Genomic DNA, 18,223 nt, shown 5'->3' on the forward strand with positions numbered 1-18,223 from the left:
TTTATGGATCGACAGTAAAACCATACAGACTTTCAATACATGTGACAAACAGGGTATTTGCATTAGAGTATGTATGGCAATTGGAGAACACAGATAGGCACTTCCATGGTCAGCAAAAGAAGAGCATATTTCCTTCCTTGCCTTTCTCATGTGGAGGGTTCACATTTGAGAGAAAAGCATTCAATGTGGCACATTATTTTTTGACAGTTTTTAACTTTGGTGATGAGGGTCTCTGGCAGTATGATCCAATCGGTGTAGTTCAAGCAAGGCTTAAGAAAAAATGGGAACTCTTCAGCATTATATCAACATGAAAGTAAACCATTGCTAGAAAAGCTTAGAAACATGGACTCCTAGGATGAGGTTAAAAAAGAGATGGAGAAAATTGCAACTGACAAAAACATTTCAACAGAAGAAATTTCATGACAAATCATGGCATTGCAAATGCACACAGAGAGGACAACAGAGGAGGGCCAAGGCATCCAAAATAGGAGGTCCTATAATTTCTACTTAAAATCTGCTAATCCATCTAACAAATCTATTCCCAAATCAATTCTGCACGAATGTAAAGAGAATTATTTCACTCAAACCAAAATAAATGATTTTTGGACTATGAGGAGGAATCTCGGTGAACCAAAGACAAGTGCAGAATTTGAGAGCATCGACGAGGATGCAAAGTTTAGCAAATTGTGGGATATGGAGCATGGCGAGACTGAAGGTGATGATGATGAGCATGAGGTTGTCGTTGAGCCCCCTCCAACAACTACTACAGTCTCGAAAATATTAGGTGGAGTCGGTGAGTCCATGAAAATAAAATATAGCGAAGGGACAAACCTTGTGGAAAAAATGGGTTTTGAAGGTGGTGGTCTAGGTCCTAGAGGAGAGGGCATTTGGTATCCACTTCAGGTACAACTTCCATCACAGTCAAAATCAAAAGGTCCTTATAAACCAGTCATTGGACTTGATTCTTCAGATTCATCATGGATAGGTACTACTCATTACCCTCAGGGTCCACCTACATTTGTTTCAGGTTCAAATCCACAACCACCACCACATCATGGTATTCCCATTGCTGGTGAATCAAGTGCCACTGCAACTGGTGGGGAATCTGGGGAAAGTATTCCTATTATTGTTCAGTCAAGTGTCGCTGTGATTGGTGGGGTTGGCATGGGTACTACTACTGATACTAGTTGTCTTCGTGTTGGACAAAGGCAACAACAAAATATCTCTCGCAAGAGGCCACTAGAGGTAGATACTCAATCTCATACTATTGAGAATCCTATATCAAGTGCCACTAACACTGCAAGTCAATCATTTGCAGCTTCAGATCACACACATCAAAAGACTATGAAAACTACACATGAAAGTGTCAGTGGAAGTGGGACAGCATCAGGAATTGTTGTTGGTAATCCTGGTCAAGCATTAGTTAAAACCACAGGAATAAGTGGAACTTGAGCCTATGGTATTCCTATGTCACCTTTCAAACATTCAATTGCTTCAACAAGCCCAGATTTTCAATTTCGTGATTACTATGAAAAATATGAACACACAACAAAAGCAAATAAAGAAAAAAAGAAAGCATTTCATAGGAATTCCGTGTCTGAAGTTGTAAACAAACAGCCTGCAAGGAACATGGTATTTCCAACATATGACCCACAGAAAGATATGATGGAGTTCATGGTTGTTATGCCCCCAGGCCCATCTAAAGATAAAAATCCACTACACAGTCAAATAGATCCCTCTCAATTTCAAGTTAGCACCCTCCAAATGGATTTTTCCAAAATACATAATGTGGACAAAATTAGTGTGTCAAAAAGGACTAACGAAGTGGTCTACACTTCACTACTGAAGGTGGAGAAAGAAAAATAAATTGGAGAAACAAATAGAAAAGTTACAGGCAGACCTGGAGAAGAATAAAAAATTCAAGCTCTGCAATAGAAATTGCAGAGCAGGAGAAGAAGGGTGCAGAATTGAAGGACCTGACAGAAAAACTGGCTAAAAGCAGTAAAAAAATTATTGAGGAAAAAGCCAGTTTTCAAAAATTATACAAAAGTTATGAGTCTGCTGCCGCTGAAATGAGAAAATTACAAGACCTATTGGATCATGGGAAGGAAAAAGAAAAACATTTGCAAGAGGAAGTAGAGGAAGAAACAAAAAATGTGCACAAATGAAAGAAAACCTGCACAATGCAAATGATAAAATAAAAACTTTGGAGGATAGATTGAAAGATAATATGAAAAATACAACAAAGTATATACAAGAAAACATTTGGTGGCAAATAATGCAGAAAAGTGAGAAGTTGCGTGAATGGTTTCAATTGACTGAAAGTATGAGACAATTTTTTTTTAAAATCAAAAGGCACTATGAGAAGAGCACACATGTTTATTCAAAAGAGGAAATGGCAAAAAAGATTCTGAAAGTAGTCTACAATTCCAGTGACAGCTACTTGGCATCCAAGGGAATTAAGAGCCGCATTGATGCCACAGTTAAGACATCTATCTTTCAAAAATGCCAGAAGCTAAGGGAAACATCAAAAGTTATGAACAGTTGTGGAAAAAAGATAGTGAAGCTGCAAGAAAAGAAAAATAATTTGATTAAATTTGATTTGCCTAAGCCTGTTGACACATCAAATAAATTCATTGGAGAAGAAGCTTACAAAAAAAACATGGAGATAAAAACGAAGTCTGATTTAGACTTGCTACCAAAGGACACAACTCCCAAAAGCTTTCTGGAATTCATCCAACCATTTACAACTCTAAATTCGATATTGGATGAAATAGTGATGTCAAGTAAATCTTCTAAATATGAAATGTTGACGAAGTTGGAGTTGACTTTCCATAGTTTACAGAATATTGACCTTCCATCAAACGAAAAGTGGAGCACCCTACAAAAACTGGCACAGAATTCTTAAGAATCATAGTATGTATTGCACAATTTTCTTCTTTTATTCTTAATTTCAAGGTTTTATGCTTTTTCTGATTGCTATTTTGCTAATCCAGCCTATGAATCTATGATGCACTCGCTATTACTATTTTGTTAATCCAGCCTATGAATCTATTTTATGAATAAGAAAAAAACAGCACTCGCTATTGCTATTTTGCTAATCTAGCCTATGAATCTATGATGCACAGTGCAAAACTTCAGCCAATAAATTTGTATTCTCAAATTCTCCCTTGCTTTAACATTTATGCATTTCTCTATTTCTGATTAGTAGGTTTTAGGCACTGCTACTATCTATGTTTAATTTGTCATGGCGTGAATCAATATTTAATTTTGAACTCTATTTTTTGAATATGGCCATATAAATATGTGCTGAGTTTGTGATTTTGATATTCAATGTTCACATGTTGCAAACTTGCAATTCGGCCTGAAGCTGTTGTTGCTCCCTTATTTCTATAAAAGGAAATTCAAGGTCATTTGCAATTTTGCAAAAGGTTCTGAAACTTTGTATTCACTTTTGCAAATGGCATGGAGAATCACACAGATTGGTGTATTACTATTGAATGAATTGTATCATATGGTTCTTAAATGTATCACACAGATTTGAGACTCAAACATGTATAAATAAACAATAAACATCTCTATATCAATAAACACATTATGGTTTTTTTTTTATTATGCTATTTTAAATCTGAAAAATAGAAAGTTGAAAAATACAATTACAAATCAATATTAATTTCTAATTGCAAAAAGTAATATGCTTTTGTAATATGAATGATGAGATACAATAATAAAATTAATAAATACCAATCTCTTACAGTTGCCATTCATCTTCATCAAATTCAGTGTTTTCTTCATTCTCGTCTGTGGTTTCTTCACTCTGAATCTAAGCCTGCATATCTTCACCGAACTGCATCTCAATGCTACCAGTAGTCCCACTGACACTTTGGTTTGAAGTGTTGCCCAAACCTCTTCTTTCACATTTGGACCTCCAGATTTGCAGTGCCCTATCGTAAAGAAAAGTGTGGACATCATACCTAGATGTATAGAGCCTCAAGCAATTTTCCAAATTTTTGTCTAGTTTGTTTCTTAGCTTTGATTTTAGGAACCCCACAGCACTGAAAACACTCTCATCTTCCACCGAACCCAATATCATGGTAAGACATAAATCAACAAGCTTTACATATTCTGGCATTGAATCACGCAAGGATGTGTTCTTAGCTATATATTTCCAAAGCCTTGTTACTAATCCCTCTTCGCAGGGGTTCTCCATTTTGGCATATTGTTCTTTCATAGTGTATGCAAAACGAGATGATTGCTCTTGAAGATGAGTTTCGTCTAATATTCCATTTATAGTTGCTCCATTAAATTCTCTGGATATGCAAAATTGTTTTACCAAAGTCAGTAGCTTACTTCGAAAATTAGATGCATTGTTGAGGCTCCAATAATGAGGAAACACAATAGACATGGCTTCGAGTAGGTTGTCAGGAGGGAATCTGCTTCTAATTTGTGAAGAAAGATCATATGCAATTTTTTTCACAAAAGTAGTTACAGTCTCAACAATCTTGTCGAAATCTTCCTTTGTAACTCTTGCTAGTTTCTTCCTGGGGCGCTTTCCTGGTTCCTCAGGGTCAACCGTGGCATAGAAGTGCATTGGTATCTCAACTCCCCATACATTGGCACATACCTCCCCGTCTGCATCGATTTGTAAAAAGTTATCAGGATTGTTCAAACCTGTGAGTGTTTGCCACTTAACAAATTTTTCATCAGATAGTGTTGATTGATTTCGATAGAGATTGTCGAGGGTCATGCATGTCATCTTACGCAGGGTAGCATATTCAGCAATATACAGAGCTTTTTTGGGTAGCCTTCATAATATTCCTCATTTCCTCTAGCATAGGCAGAAGAGCTGCTAAAGTTAAGAGTGTCTCTAAATTACTTACCTTGCCAAGAAGTTCAAGAAATTTCGGTTGATCTGATTCGTCGCGAGTTGTGTGAAATAGTCCAATCAAGGATGGATATTCTGAAAACACTCGATGTGCTGGACCATTCAAAGAGATCCATCTGGTATCATTATCCTTGAGAAGCTTGTTCCTGTCAGTTAATCCATCAACAAAGTGTTGAAATTCCATAAATCGCTTGGAACTTCAACAAAAGTGTGAGTAGAGCTCTCTGATTAAAATTTTAATTTTTTTAACCGAAGCAAACTTGCTCACAATTTCAAAAGCTAGATTCATTTTGTGAGCCATGCAATGAATTGCAATAATGTACGGTGCAAATGAAGTTTCAATCTTTGTACAAAGACCACATTACTGAAGCTCCATCTGCTCCAACACAAACCAATTTTTTGGCTACCGTCATGTCATCCATACCTCCATATTCAATTAAACTTCTCTTTACTAGTTGAAATAGATTTTTCGATGTCGCACTCTCCTTCATTTTAGCAAGAGATAGTAGATGAGGTTGGCGAGTATGATTCTCTACACTATAAACATACATGCATACCCATGAAGTATTGTCTACTGACGTAACTTCGTCTAAAGAAAATGCAATTAAGTTTCTCTTATTTTTTCATGTACATCTTTTTCAACCTCAGCAAGACAACTTGCCCATTCCCATCCACTGTTTATTGACCAGTGTCTATTAGGATAGTTAGGAACTTTCTAAAAGTGTAATAAACCACTAATTGATGGGAAATCTGTCATAGCATGCCCTCGGCTCAAAATATGAAAAACAATGCTTAACTGAACAGCTTTTCCCAGATGTTCTATTTGCATTGCTTTTCCAAAAAACGGCTTCAATAGAACCTTTAACTTCAACAGGCTGCATCTATAATTTCTCATGAAAATAATACTCTTCGGCATTCCTCACATGCTTACATTCATCCTTTGTTTTCCATCTTATCATTGATTTTTCAACCCCGTCTATCATTTGTTTTTCATAAACTTTACCCATATGCTTTTCTATGGTGTCAAATTTTAGCTGCAACCTAATTTCCTTGTTATGTTTCCAAGTGCAAATCTTACACCTACATTCTATTGGAGGCTCGCCTTCAAATAGATTCTCCACTAGTTCAATGAATGGATACTTTGATGCCCAATTAATTTGAAAATTCCTCACTGACATATCCCACTCTCAATCCTTTTTTGATTGTGGTTCACCCTTTTTTGATATGGCTTTTCTTTTCCCCTTCCTTGCATTATCATCAATGGCATTATCACCCAAGTCGATTATATCATTCCGACTAACTTGGGTATCTGTCAGATAATCTTCTTCAAGATCATCCTAATCTGAGATATCAAGTTCGCTATCGTCTTTAACATGCAATGCAGGTGGCAAATTTTGTATTTGTACTTGTGATGATGTACCTTCCTAATTTTCACCAGTACCACAATCTTTTCCAATGCCAAAGTACGAAGACAATGTTCTGCTTTTTGTTGGCCTCTCCTGGCCTTCCCCACATTCAGGTTTCCTACCCCTTTTCTTGTTCGACATCTCCAACGAAATAAAAGCTGCTAAAAAAATATCAATTTGTTGAAGAAGCAATAATAGACTATAATGTATAATATACCACTTCAAAAATATGATCGCTCACCTTTAGGTTTTAGGTCACTAGCAGTCACCACTACAGTCAACAACAATGATTTTCCTTGGTCTGAAACTTTGTTATTGATCAAAATTCAGAGCCTACAACCCACCAAATTGTGTTGAGATAGATCTGATCTTTGCATGTATTTATACCAATCCTTATATGGCAAATTCCGCGGGAATTTTATATGGTATACAAATATTTGGCGAATTCCGCATAACTATAACACGACTTATGTAATTTTCGAGGTGATTATAGGTCGTCCAAATAATAGGCGAATACAATATAGTTGGCGAAAGTTGGGGTGAATGGAGACACGCATCGGCAAGATGTCAGGCGAATTGGGTCCCCCTAGCTAACAAATCTTCACATGCCTATAGGCGAAACAATTAAATTTACCGTGTCCACCATATATTGTATTGGTGAAATCATCACATAAAAACATTTAATTGGATAAAACATATAGCGATCGAGTCGTGACTTTGACAGAAATTGATAATGTTCTGGCGACATGGCCACCCCCAGATGGTACAAAATATTCGCCATTTCCGACATGGCCGATGTGAAAAATTCACCACTAAAGTAATCTCTGATATGAATTGATATTTATGTTTGTATAAATATCAATTCACATTATGATTATATCACATGTTCAATTTGAATTTGTATGGTGTATATGGAATACAAATCAATCACATCCAACTCATTGATATAAATACCACTCAACCCCAATGCACACAAGCACACAACAAATACCATACAAATTCAATTTATATGTAATGTAATCATAACATAAATTTTGTATAAACAAGAAAATGTATACAATTCACTTACATAAATGTCAAAGCCTAATTCACATTAGGTCACCATTCAAATTAAACCTTAATAAAAAGTAGCTCTATGTACACACTTGATACAAGACAAACATAAAAACATTATGCACATACAAATTAACCACACAATAAAATTAATATTTATGCAATTGACTTGTATACATATTTTTGTTTATATTAAATTTATGTTATGATTATATCACGTATAAATTGAATTTTCATGGTGTATATGGAATACAAATCAATCACATGCACACAACTCAATGACATACATAACATTCAACCATAATATGAACTAGAACAGTTTATGTTTCGTATAAATCAATCACATGTATACAACTTAATGACATATATATTATCAATACAATGCACACAAACACTCTAAGCACACTTATATAAGTTCAATTCACACTTGATGCAACACCAACCCTAAAGTGCACAAGGTCATTAGATACACCATGCAATAGATAACACATAATATTCAGCTCAAATAGATAACAAATAGATAACACATTACAAAATTTAAATACAATAAATAAATACTTTATATTTATAATAAAATAGATTATTTAAATTGGTTAACTTACAATAATTGAAAGAATAGAGTATTTCTATTTCTAACCTATGATATGTCAATAAAGTTTACATACATAATGTAATCAATCATACTAATGTATAATTTCTCAAAACATACTTCAAAATGCAATATTCATATAAAAGAGCTAAATTACAATCATATTTTACAAGAACACATCAAATTAAATTACGTATTTTTGTCTTTTTGTCATTTATTTTCCTAGCTATTCACTTGTATAAACTTAAACTTATATGATCACCATCAATGAGAACTGATTAGCAATTATAAAATTTTATAATTTTTCAAATGGCTGTGACCTAATTAATTTAATTTTGATTGAAAATTAAAGATATATGAATTAATTGTGAAATACAATTAGTGCCAAATTTGGTGGGCATTTAATGTTAAAATAATTTTAATTGGAAATTAACAATTAATTTGTATTCTTTTAACACGTGTTTAGTTAACATAAAACTTATTATCATTAAAATAAATTACAACAATAATATTTTATATCAACTTATTATAAACAAAACAAAAACAAAAAAACAAAATAATGGTAGTAGAGAAACAAGAGAGACTCTCAAAGATGTCCATGGCCATCTTTGAGAGTTTTTGGAGGGATATTTCTACCCCTCCTAAAAAAAATGGTGCATCTTTATTAATTATAATTGTTGAGAAATGTTTACAATACATAAAAGTAATCAATTTAAAATGAATCTTACATACTTCCATTTCACAATTAAACAATACCACAAGTTGATCCCTTCTTTGAAATCTTCATGTTCATGTTCTCATGGATTCTCTATGTTCAGACCTTTTTTTACACTATCACTGTCATGCAAAACAAATATAAATTAAGGGATGGAAACCTTCTCAAGTCTAAACTTTACTTAAGACAATTCAAGTAGAATTCTGCGGATTGTGTCAATTTTCGAAACCAAGATAACTCTCTAAAATTTCTCACTAGTGCAAACTCGATTTTCTTTAAATGTTGTATAAGACAAATGTATGTTTAAAAGATGAAAAACTTCCAAAGGGTAAATTTTTACTTATATAATTTAAATAAAATCATACATTGAAAATTTCACTCTAACTCCAATAAAACTCTAGAATTTCTTATTAGTATGTTGCAGAAGATGAACATAAATTAACAGTGATAAAACTTCAAAAGAGTTAATTTTCACTTCATATAATTCAAATAAATCATTCTTATTGAAAATTTCACTTAGATCCCAACCTAATATAGACACTTCAAAAATAATATTCATTTAAAAATATTATGAAGTTTCTCTTAACTTGGAGAAATAAAAATAGATGGCAACAAATTGTTTGACCATCAACTATGAGGGTATGAAGGCATCAAATATTATAAAGTAAGTGAAATATATTTGAAGATGTATTGGATACTGAATACTGTATTGGGTCTTCTTTGTGATAATGTATTGAGAATGCCTTTGCTAATGTATTGGATACTGGATACTGGATACTGAATACTGATATCAGCATACTTCGCAAATGTCTAATTGATATCATACAGTCACGATATGAGTATATACTAGTGATGCAGGGGTTATGAGCATACTTTGCAAATGTCTAATTGATATTATACAGTCACGATATGGGTATACTAGGAATGCCTGACAAAGTGGGATGAATGCGCAGGAGTAACAAAAACAGAGTAATATGCATTGCAGAGTATGGCGTTGAATTTGAAAAAGATATGCAGAGTTTAGAGCAGACCCAAAAGGAATTGAAGATAATTAAAAAACGAAAATAAAGCACAAGCAAGTGTTGCGCTGAAGAAGAATAGTTTGGGCAAACGAAGAGAGGCCCAAAATTAAGACACATTGAGAGTTTTAAAAGTTGCAGAAGATGCACTGGAGAATAGAGCACTATGAAGAGGAAGAGATTAAGAGAAGGGGTGGGTGCAGTAGCTGGAAGATGAAATAATTAGCTGGAACAGAGTATAGCCTCTGCCATGACAAATACTTTTCAAGAGAAGGAATAAAAACTAAATTTACTTGCAATGTTTATGTTTTCATTAGTGTGGTATAAATATGGATCATCAATTGTATTTGATTTTATAAGATAATGATATCCTTTCATGTGTGGTTCTTTGTGTTAATGAACAAACATTAGTGTTGTTGGCTGCTTGGTTCGGAGGTCTGATGAGATACCTGGACCTTGTCTGCATTAACTAGTCAAACCTATGCCATTAGCACAACTACTTTCTCACAAATAACTTGCACACTGTCTATGCAAAAAATTTCCCATGCTTGTGTAGAGGATGGTGTCTGCAATATGTATTTTATTTCACTGACTGTGTGTTGTAATGTGCTAATCAAAATGGGAGGTGCAGAGCATGGCAGAGGATCTACAGAGCAAGGAGATGGAGAAGGTCTCAATCATGCTGGAGTTGCAGATCATGGAAGAGGATCTAAAGGGTCCTCTGCATAATGGAGTTACACTTCCCCAACAGAACCATGAAGAAGCATTTGAGCAGTACTATCCAAGCGCAGCCAAGTTTTCAAACAGAAATTGTAAGCCGATTTCTTGCATGAGTAACTTGCAAGCCCTTCTGACTTTGCAAGTACGCCTGAGTTTTGCATCTATCCCATCTAAAATTCCAACTACATCTTACACCCATAGAACATGCTCTCAAACAAACATATTTCCTAGGTGCACATCTCAAATACTTACTAGACTGCAATAGGCCTCTTATAGGTCAAATTCTAACCTTTACAATGGCTAGGGAACAATATGATAATCTTTACATGATTCAAAGCTGATTTACATGTTTGAATTACACAATATGGTGACCACAATACAGTATCACAAAGAAGACCTTCAGTATCCAATATGGTAATCAACATGAATCAAAACTGATTTACATGTTTGAATTACACAATATGATGACCACAATACAATATCACAAAGAAGACCTTCAGTATCCGATATATGAAGGTAACTGAAGATGTATTGGATACTGAAGGTCTTCTTTGTGATACTTTATTTATTGATGCCTTTGCTAATGCTTATGTGAGTATTTTTTCAACACAATCCCATTCAGTTATAATTTGCATATTCCATATATCAGTATACTTGCAAATGCCTAATTGATATCCCTGGGAAAATTCATTCTGCATCACCCAAAACTTGTTTTCAGGGCAGGTTAGGAGGAAAGTATCTTTTAGGACTGTGGCTTTTTTTTTGAGACGGTCTTGGCTTTTCTCTTCTATTCAAAAGTTAAATGTACTTCAAGTATATACCTAGCCGTCCTGTCTTCAATATACTCAAATGTGCAGTTGTGACAGTCCTAGTCTCTGATGGACTGAGTATTGGATGATCCAATAGTATTGGATGGTATGATTGGTGGTTAAGGCTAAGGCAATGCAAAGTGTATATTTTCATCTTGGCTGTACCATTGGACAGGATCACTAGACTGTTAAAGTCTTCTATGATGTTAAAACGTGTGAAAGCTTAAGTTCTACGGAGTTTTAATATCATTGATGTACGTGGTAAGAGGGCAGGGAAATTGTTCTTGATCGTATAAATGGATGTTTGGTAAACAGTTCCCTCTTGGTATTTGGTACGTTTAGAAGCATTTCTTGATTTTCTCAAATTAATTACTCTCTACCCAAATTACTTGAGTTTCATACCATATTTTGATCATAAATATCTGTGCAGATATAGACTAGACTGTACAGTGGATTAGAATCTATTGTAGACTGTTCAGTGGACTCTCTTACTTTAGAAAAGTACAGTAGTAAAACTCTATCAGAGGACTGTGTAATATCAATTGGGAATATTGTGAGGCTCTGGACCACTTGGAGTTTGGAAGTATTATGCAACCTCTAATCAGGGTTCCTACTTACGTGTAAAATTGAACTATAAGTCCATAGAGGACTCACATTTCATTTGAAGAGTGATTTTGGTTTAAACGGTTGTCTTTTATTTCAAGAGTGATTTTGGTTTAAAGTGAATAATTGTACAAGACAAATGAAAGATCAAGACAAGGTTGTGCTGGAATAAATATTACAAATGGAAGGTAGAATAGGCACGGGGAGAAGTGGAAAAAAAGAGGGAAGATGAGAGGGATGTGTGGAAGTTCCAGTGACAGATTTCTGTAATATCACTCCACACATTCCAGAAATGGTAAATATGCTCAAAGGTGGCCGCATTCCTCCTCTTGCAAGCCTACCGTCATGGAGGAAGTAAAGAAGATAGAAATCCAAAATGAGGGAAGTATGATGGAAGTTTATCAGGAGATTTTGACCAGGCTTTTGACAGCAGGGGATCAGATGAATGGCCAGAGGATAGGGGAAAGTTTTTGTGATTTCATCTTTGTAAGGAGAATAAGAACAACCAAGAGGCTTTTAAAGTGTCAGTGTAGCAATGATTGTAGATGCTAATGATTTACCTTTGAGGAAGTACAATTGATGATCTTATAATTCCTCTTCCTAGGTCAAGAATAATTTACCCTAAAAATGATATTGCTGAAACATTTCATAATCTAGCAGGAAAGGATTCAGTTAAATTGCAAGATAGCTCACCTAATGTGAAGGAATATTCAATAATGAGCATGGCAAGAGGACATTATCATTAAGTATGAGAAGCCCAACCCTAGCTCACGTAATGTGAAGGAATATTCAATAATGAGCATGGCAAGAGGACATTATCATTAAGTATGAGAAGCCCAACCCTATCTAGGGCAAAAATAATGTGTTTTTGAAGGTGAAAAAGTAATTCCTTTTGTGAAGACTACTATAGTAAAGGAAAAAGGACTGTAAACTACTATAGTAAAGGAAAAAGGACTGTAAACACTAGAAATCTCTAATCACAAGGGAATACAGCCATTTTATGCTAAAGGAGTACTGGGACAATTATCAAGGAGCTTGCATAGAATTTGAGAAGGGTTTGGGGCAAATTGTTGAGATTCCAGTAAACCCTGATATGTTCTATAATTGCCTTCATAGAGGTGAATATTAAATGTTTATGATGAGATATTCTCAGACTTTGGTCCAACTCCCTCTAAATCACCCTGCTCTACAATAGTTGATTTTTTTTTTATGGAAGAAAATTTATTTGCTGTTGTATTGAATGAATGTGAAACGTTAAGGATGGAGGCATCTATAATAATACCAAGAGCTCTATGAGGATGGCAGAGGTGTTGTTAATGTTTCTCATTAGTGTTTTGAAGGACTCTACCAAGATCAAGAGTTTAATGATCCAAGGAAGAACAAGTGTAAAAAGGAAGCATCAATTTCAACTCCTTGATTTGCTGGCCTTGTAGGAGTTATCAAAGACAAGTTTTTCTAAAGAGTGTCTGGACTTTGCAAAATGTCACAAGGTATTTCAAAATCAACAGATGTCTCTGATTTCAGGCCTGATAAACAGCTAGTTGCTGCCAACTCGAGGAAAACTGAAAAGGATAGTAGTCTACTAATGAGGACAATGTTGAAGATTTTGAAAAAATATGCCAAACACAATACAATTTTACGAGATATGCTTCAATGGCAGTGTTCTATGCATGACAAAAGGTGGAGATGAGCAGTCAACAGTAATGACATATGCTTGAAGGGTTACTTGTGAACAAGTGAGAGTCCATGAGAAAAACAGTGATAGACTTATCCTGTGCTATTATTGGTATAAAAATATATTCAAAGCCTTTCAAATCATGATAAGCCATAAACTATGTACAAGCCGGTGAAACAAATGCCTACAACCATAGGGGCAGTCAGCATACAAGGAGATAAGGGAAGGACAGCAGAGAGGGCTCTAAAAGGTCTATCATAGCAGAAGTAAAAGACAAACAATGACAATCTATAGACTGTAGAACCAAGGTGAGTCATCATGAATCAAAGTGACAGTCATCTAAAGATAAGTTTAGAAAGTGTCAAATAATTCACCAGCCTTGGCACGGAGGACATTTAACAGAGAACTGATACGAAATTGCAGAGTAATGTACAGGAGTGAGATTTGATTTTGAGCCATTATAAACGCTATTGACAGAGGATGGATCCCTGCAGCAAAATTGTATTGATTCACTGGCAATTATCAATAAAACATTTTTGAAAATCTTCCAATTGCAATTTGTGTTTCAGTGTAAATTAGTTGAATTGAATTTTATTTTGCGGTTGCTGCATAATTCAATAGTCTGGTAAGACTCTTGAATTTTGAGCTGCATCACAAACCTATGCCATTAGCAAAACTACTTTCCCACAAATAACTTGCACACTGTCTATGCAAAAAAGTTCACATGCATGTGTAGTGTAGAAGATGGTGCTTGCAATTTGCATTTTCATTGACTGTATGTTGAAATGTTCTAATCAAAATGGGAGGTGCAGAGCATGGAAGAGGATCTCCAGAGCAAGAAGATGGAGAAGTTGTCAATCATGCTGCATTTGCAGATCATGGAAGAAGATCTATAGGGTCCTCTGCATAATGCAGTTACACTTCTACAACAGAACCATGAAGAAGCATTCGAACAGTCTTATCCAAGCGTAGCCAAGTTTTCAAACAGAAATTGTGAATTTATGCTGAGTTGCACACTTGAGTTTTTTCTGAAATATTAAGTGCTAATTTTTTGCATAATGCAGTTACACTTCTACAACAGAACCATGAAGAAGCATTCGAACAGTCTTATCCAAGCATAGCCAAGTTTTCAAACAGAAATTGTGAATTTATGCTGAGTTGCACACTTGAGTTTTTTCTGAAATATTAAGTGCTAATTTTTTGCATGAGTAACTTGCAAGCCCTTTTGACTGTGTACGTATGCATGAGTTTTGCATCTGTCCCATCTTAATTTTTTAAGGTTTATGAGCTTTGCATCTGTCCCATCTAAAATTCCAACTACATCTCACACCCATAGAACATGCTTTTTAAATTTTAACAAACATATTTCCTAGATGAACATCTCAAACACTCTCTAGACTGCAATAGGCCTCTTATAGGTCAAATTCTAATCTTTGCAATGGCTAGGTAACAATATGGTAATCTTTACATGATTCAAAAATGATTTACAAGTTTGAATTACACAATATGATGACCACAATACAGTATCACAAAGAAGACCTTCCCTATCCAATATGTGAAGGCAACAAAAAAAAATATTTGAAGCATTTGTTGGAATAACTGGCTGAAGTCTAAATTGCCTAGAGTCCGTTAATAGGTGTTAAATTAGTGATAAATTGTTCAGTCCCTTTTCGATCAATGAACCCTAATTTGTTCACTGTTGTTTCAGTCAACAAAGCTTGAATCCATGGTGTGATTTGAGAAGTCTATTTTTGTATACCTCTATTATGTGAGTACCAAGTCTTTCAAATAAAAATAAAAAATTTTATCTGTTCATTTGTTTATGCCGGGCCATTTTTTGAATATGTTTTTAAAACCTAGTTTACAATAAAGAGAGACTGTGAGGGCCATGCCATGGATTGTAGATTCAAATTTTCCAGAAATGGCTAGCCAGATGGGTGAACAAGACAAGATGGCGGTCAAGTTTGATAGAGAAAACCTTCATCTTTGGAAGGTTAAGATGAAAATGCTGCTCTTGGTAGCAGATCTACCAAGAGCTGCATTCCCTGTCACCAGTTTATGCAAGGCCATATTTTAAATATGTTTTTAGAGCTTAGTTTACAATAAAGAGAGACTATGAGGGCCATGCCATGGACTGTAGATTCAAATTTTTCAGATATGGCTAGCCAGAAAGGTGAACAGAACAAGACGGTGGAGAAGTTTGATGGAGAAAACCTTCAGCTGTCGAACATTAAGATGAAAATGCTGCTCTTGGTAACAGATCTACAGAATATTGCTAATGGGACTAGGCTGAAACCTCTTCATGTAGAATCAGCAACCAAGTGGGAGTCAAGCAATGCCAAAGCGTTAGACACAATCTGGCTCGAGCTGAAGGATACACAACTAATGCATGCAAGTAGTGTAAATTCCAGGGTCAAACTTCAGTTACTTTACTTTATCATAATGGGAATTTATTTGCAGGGTTTATCTCTTCCAATATAAAGTTGAAGAGGATTATTTATCTAAACTTGAGTAACTAGAAAAGTTAAATTCCCTAGACTTTGGAAAACTTTCCAGATTTTCTTCACTGGATGACTAGACAAGCATCTCGAGGAAACAAGCATTGTATGACAGGTGAGAAGTTGAAGGATGCACAAGAAAATCTAGACACTGATCCTTATGATTATGTTTTTGTAGTGTATGTCTTTTCATAGGATTTAAGCTTAAAAATATTCACTAATAATAGCAGATACACAAGAAAATTTACAAATAACAGCAGCATAGAGCTGAATAGAGTTTACAAAATTGCAACAACAGTCACGGTAAGAGCTATACATTAAATGTTGTTCTGCATAACCCAATTAAAGTCAATTACAATGGCTACAATAGCAGCCACAACTATGCTGCCAGAAATGAAACAACACTCAATCAAACACAGCAAGTAATGAGTATGGAGTAGAACAGGGCATACAAGCCGAAAGGACTAAAGGTTGACAAAAATCTTCATATGAAGATAACAGGACACACTGTAACATTTGTGAAGAATATGCAACAATTTTTGGTCCAAACTGTAATTATGTTTGGACCTGTGAAGTATGACAATTTTCACTGGCCTTTTTCAATATGAAATGTTATCTTTTAATTAGTTATATATCCAGCACTGATATATCCCTTCTATTTATGGACCATAATTGAATCATAGCTATCTCCTTTAAAAGAAGCCCAAAAGAGAACATAGAAAATGGACCATATCACCATCGACAAAAGCAATTAGGAAGGTCAATATGGTAGAAAAGGAGAAACCCTTCGCAAGGCTAGAAAATGCAAAATGGCATAAGGGAGAGACAAGCCTAAAAAATTAAAGCACTGGCAATGGATGGATAAGTGAAGCACAAAACAAGTGAGCTCATTTGGATCAAATACAACTCAAAAAATAAAAATAAAAGTAATAGCAATTTAATCATGTAAACCCTTGAGTTCTTTAAAACCCTACTTATAATATAATAAGATTTTACATCATAGTAAAGCATTAAATAGAATAGAACTATTTAAACTAATAAAACACATAATAAAAACAGGCCATACACAATAGTTAAATTCTCAAAATGAAGAAGTCTGAACTCATGAAACATACGTGATTAATCACAACCAGCTCACTGTCTCGCTGTCAAGCCCTTTATAGGAACAATGCCTTTACGAATGAAGAAGTTCATTGCATATTTGGATCTTCAGCTGGGACTGTAAATCAAAACATTGAACATGTTATTCAAACAAAAGGGATACAGGGGATGGAAAGGAGAAAAACCTACAAAGTTATGGCTGAAAACAGTTTACTTCAAACCCTTTTTACTACATGAATGGAAAATGTTTCTCAAATTGAGATAAAGGAAAGAGAGCTAACAAACTTCTAACACACCTTATTTCTAAATCTTTCAAAGAGATAAATCATTTCATGTTGCCATCCATCAGCTGTAAGCACCTTCTGATAAATATTTTGGAATGATGTAACACTCCAATAACAAGATTAAACACAGATTCCAGTCCCACTGCCAGTTCCCTCTCTTGCCCTGGTTTTATTCGCCCCTTCTTTTTCCTTCATTTGAAGGCCGTATAAATTATTGTGTGAATCTCCCAATGGCCGTATAGATTACCACTGTATGAATCCTTTTGTCCAATGACACAACAATACAATGCAGATCCATTAACACTCCACTCTGACACAACACCCCAATGCAAATCCTATTCCCTCTCTTGCCCTCATTTTATTCTCGCATTCTTTTTCCTTCAGTTGGAGGCTTGAAATGCCCTCTGAGGTTAGCTATTTGTATGAATCCTTCCTGTAAGATCATTGTATGAATCTCCCAACAGCTAGTGTAGCTGGCATTAGGCTCCAACGGTCCTGCTCCAAGCTGCAACGTTAATAAAGCAATAACGTTAAAGCTGATTCAAGTGATTTTATATCAAAATATAAGGGTTGGTTTGATTCTTATTTTATATGATTGATAAGAGGAAAAATCACAATACAACTCAAAGGTAGAATTTTATATAAGAACTTTTTTTTTAAAAGAAATAGCAAAAGGATAAGGTTAATGTGTTTTATAATTCAAAATAAGGTGTTACGAGTATTTTTCGATTCATATTTGATATTGTTAAGGTAAGAAATTTATTGGAGGTTGGAGGCATTGAAGTTTGGAGGAATATTATCATCTTGGGTCAACTACTCACTAGATAGGATCGTTGCATGAGAAGCACTAGTGTTTTATTTGTCTC

The 18,223-nt window shown here is 34.8% G+C and overlaps 1 long non-coding RNA gene across 3 annotated transcripts in view; it reads right to left on the bottom strand.

The window, feature by feature from the left end:
- LOC131063507 (uncharacterized) overlaps positions 1 to 17,931 on the bottom strand; it is a 44,244-nt gene extending 26,313 nt beyond the window's left edge. The window contains exons 1-3 of one of the 3 annotated variants that reach the window (XR_009111080.2): positions 17,370 to 17,902; positions 17,088 to 17,191; positions 8,576 to 8,770 (exon numbers count right to left, since the gene is read on the bottom strand). This is a non-coding gene — a long non-coding RNA (uncharacterized LOC131063507). Of the gene's footprint in view, positions 1 to 8,575; positions 8,771 to 17,022; positions 17,192 to 17,369 lie in introns of those variants that run through there. The other 2 variants (XR_009111081.2, XR_009111079.2) reach the window with 2 other exon arrangements.
- Positions 17,932 to 18,223: the final 292 nt, after the last annotated feature.

This window comes from Cryptomeria japonica, chromosome 6 (assembly GCF_030272615.1).
Source record: "Cryptomeria japonica chromosome 6, Sugi_1.0, whole genome shotgun sequence".
Lineage (NCBI taxonomy): Eukaryota > Viridiplantae > Streptophyta > Pinopsida > Cupressales > Cupressaceae > Cryptomeria > Cryptomeria japonica.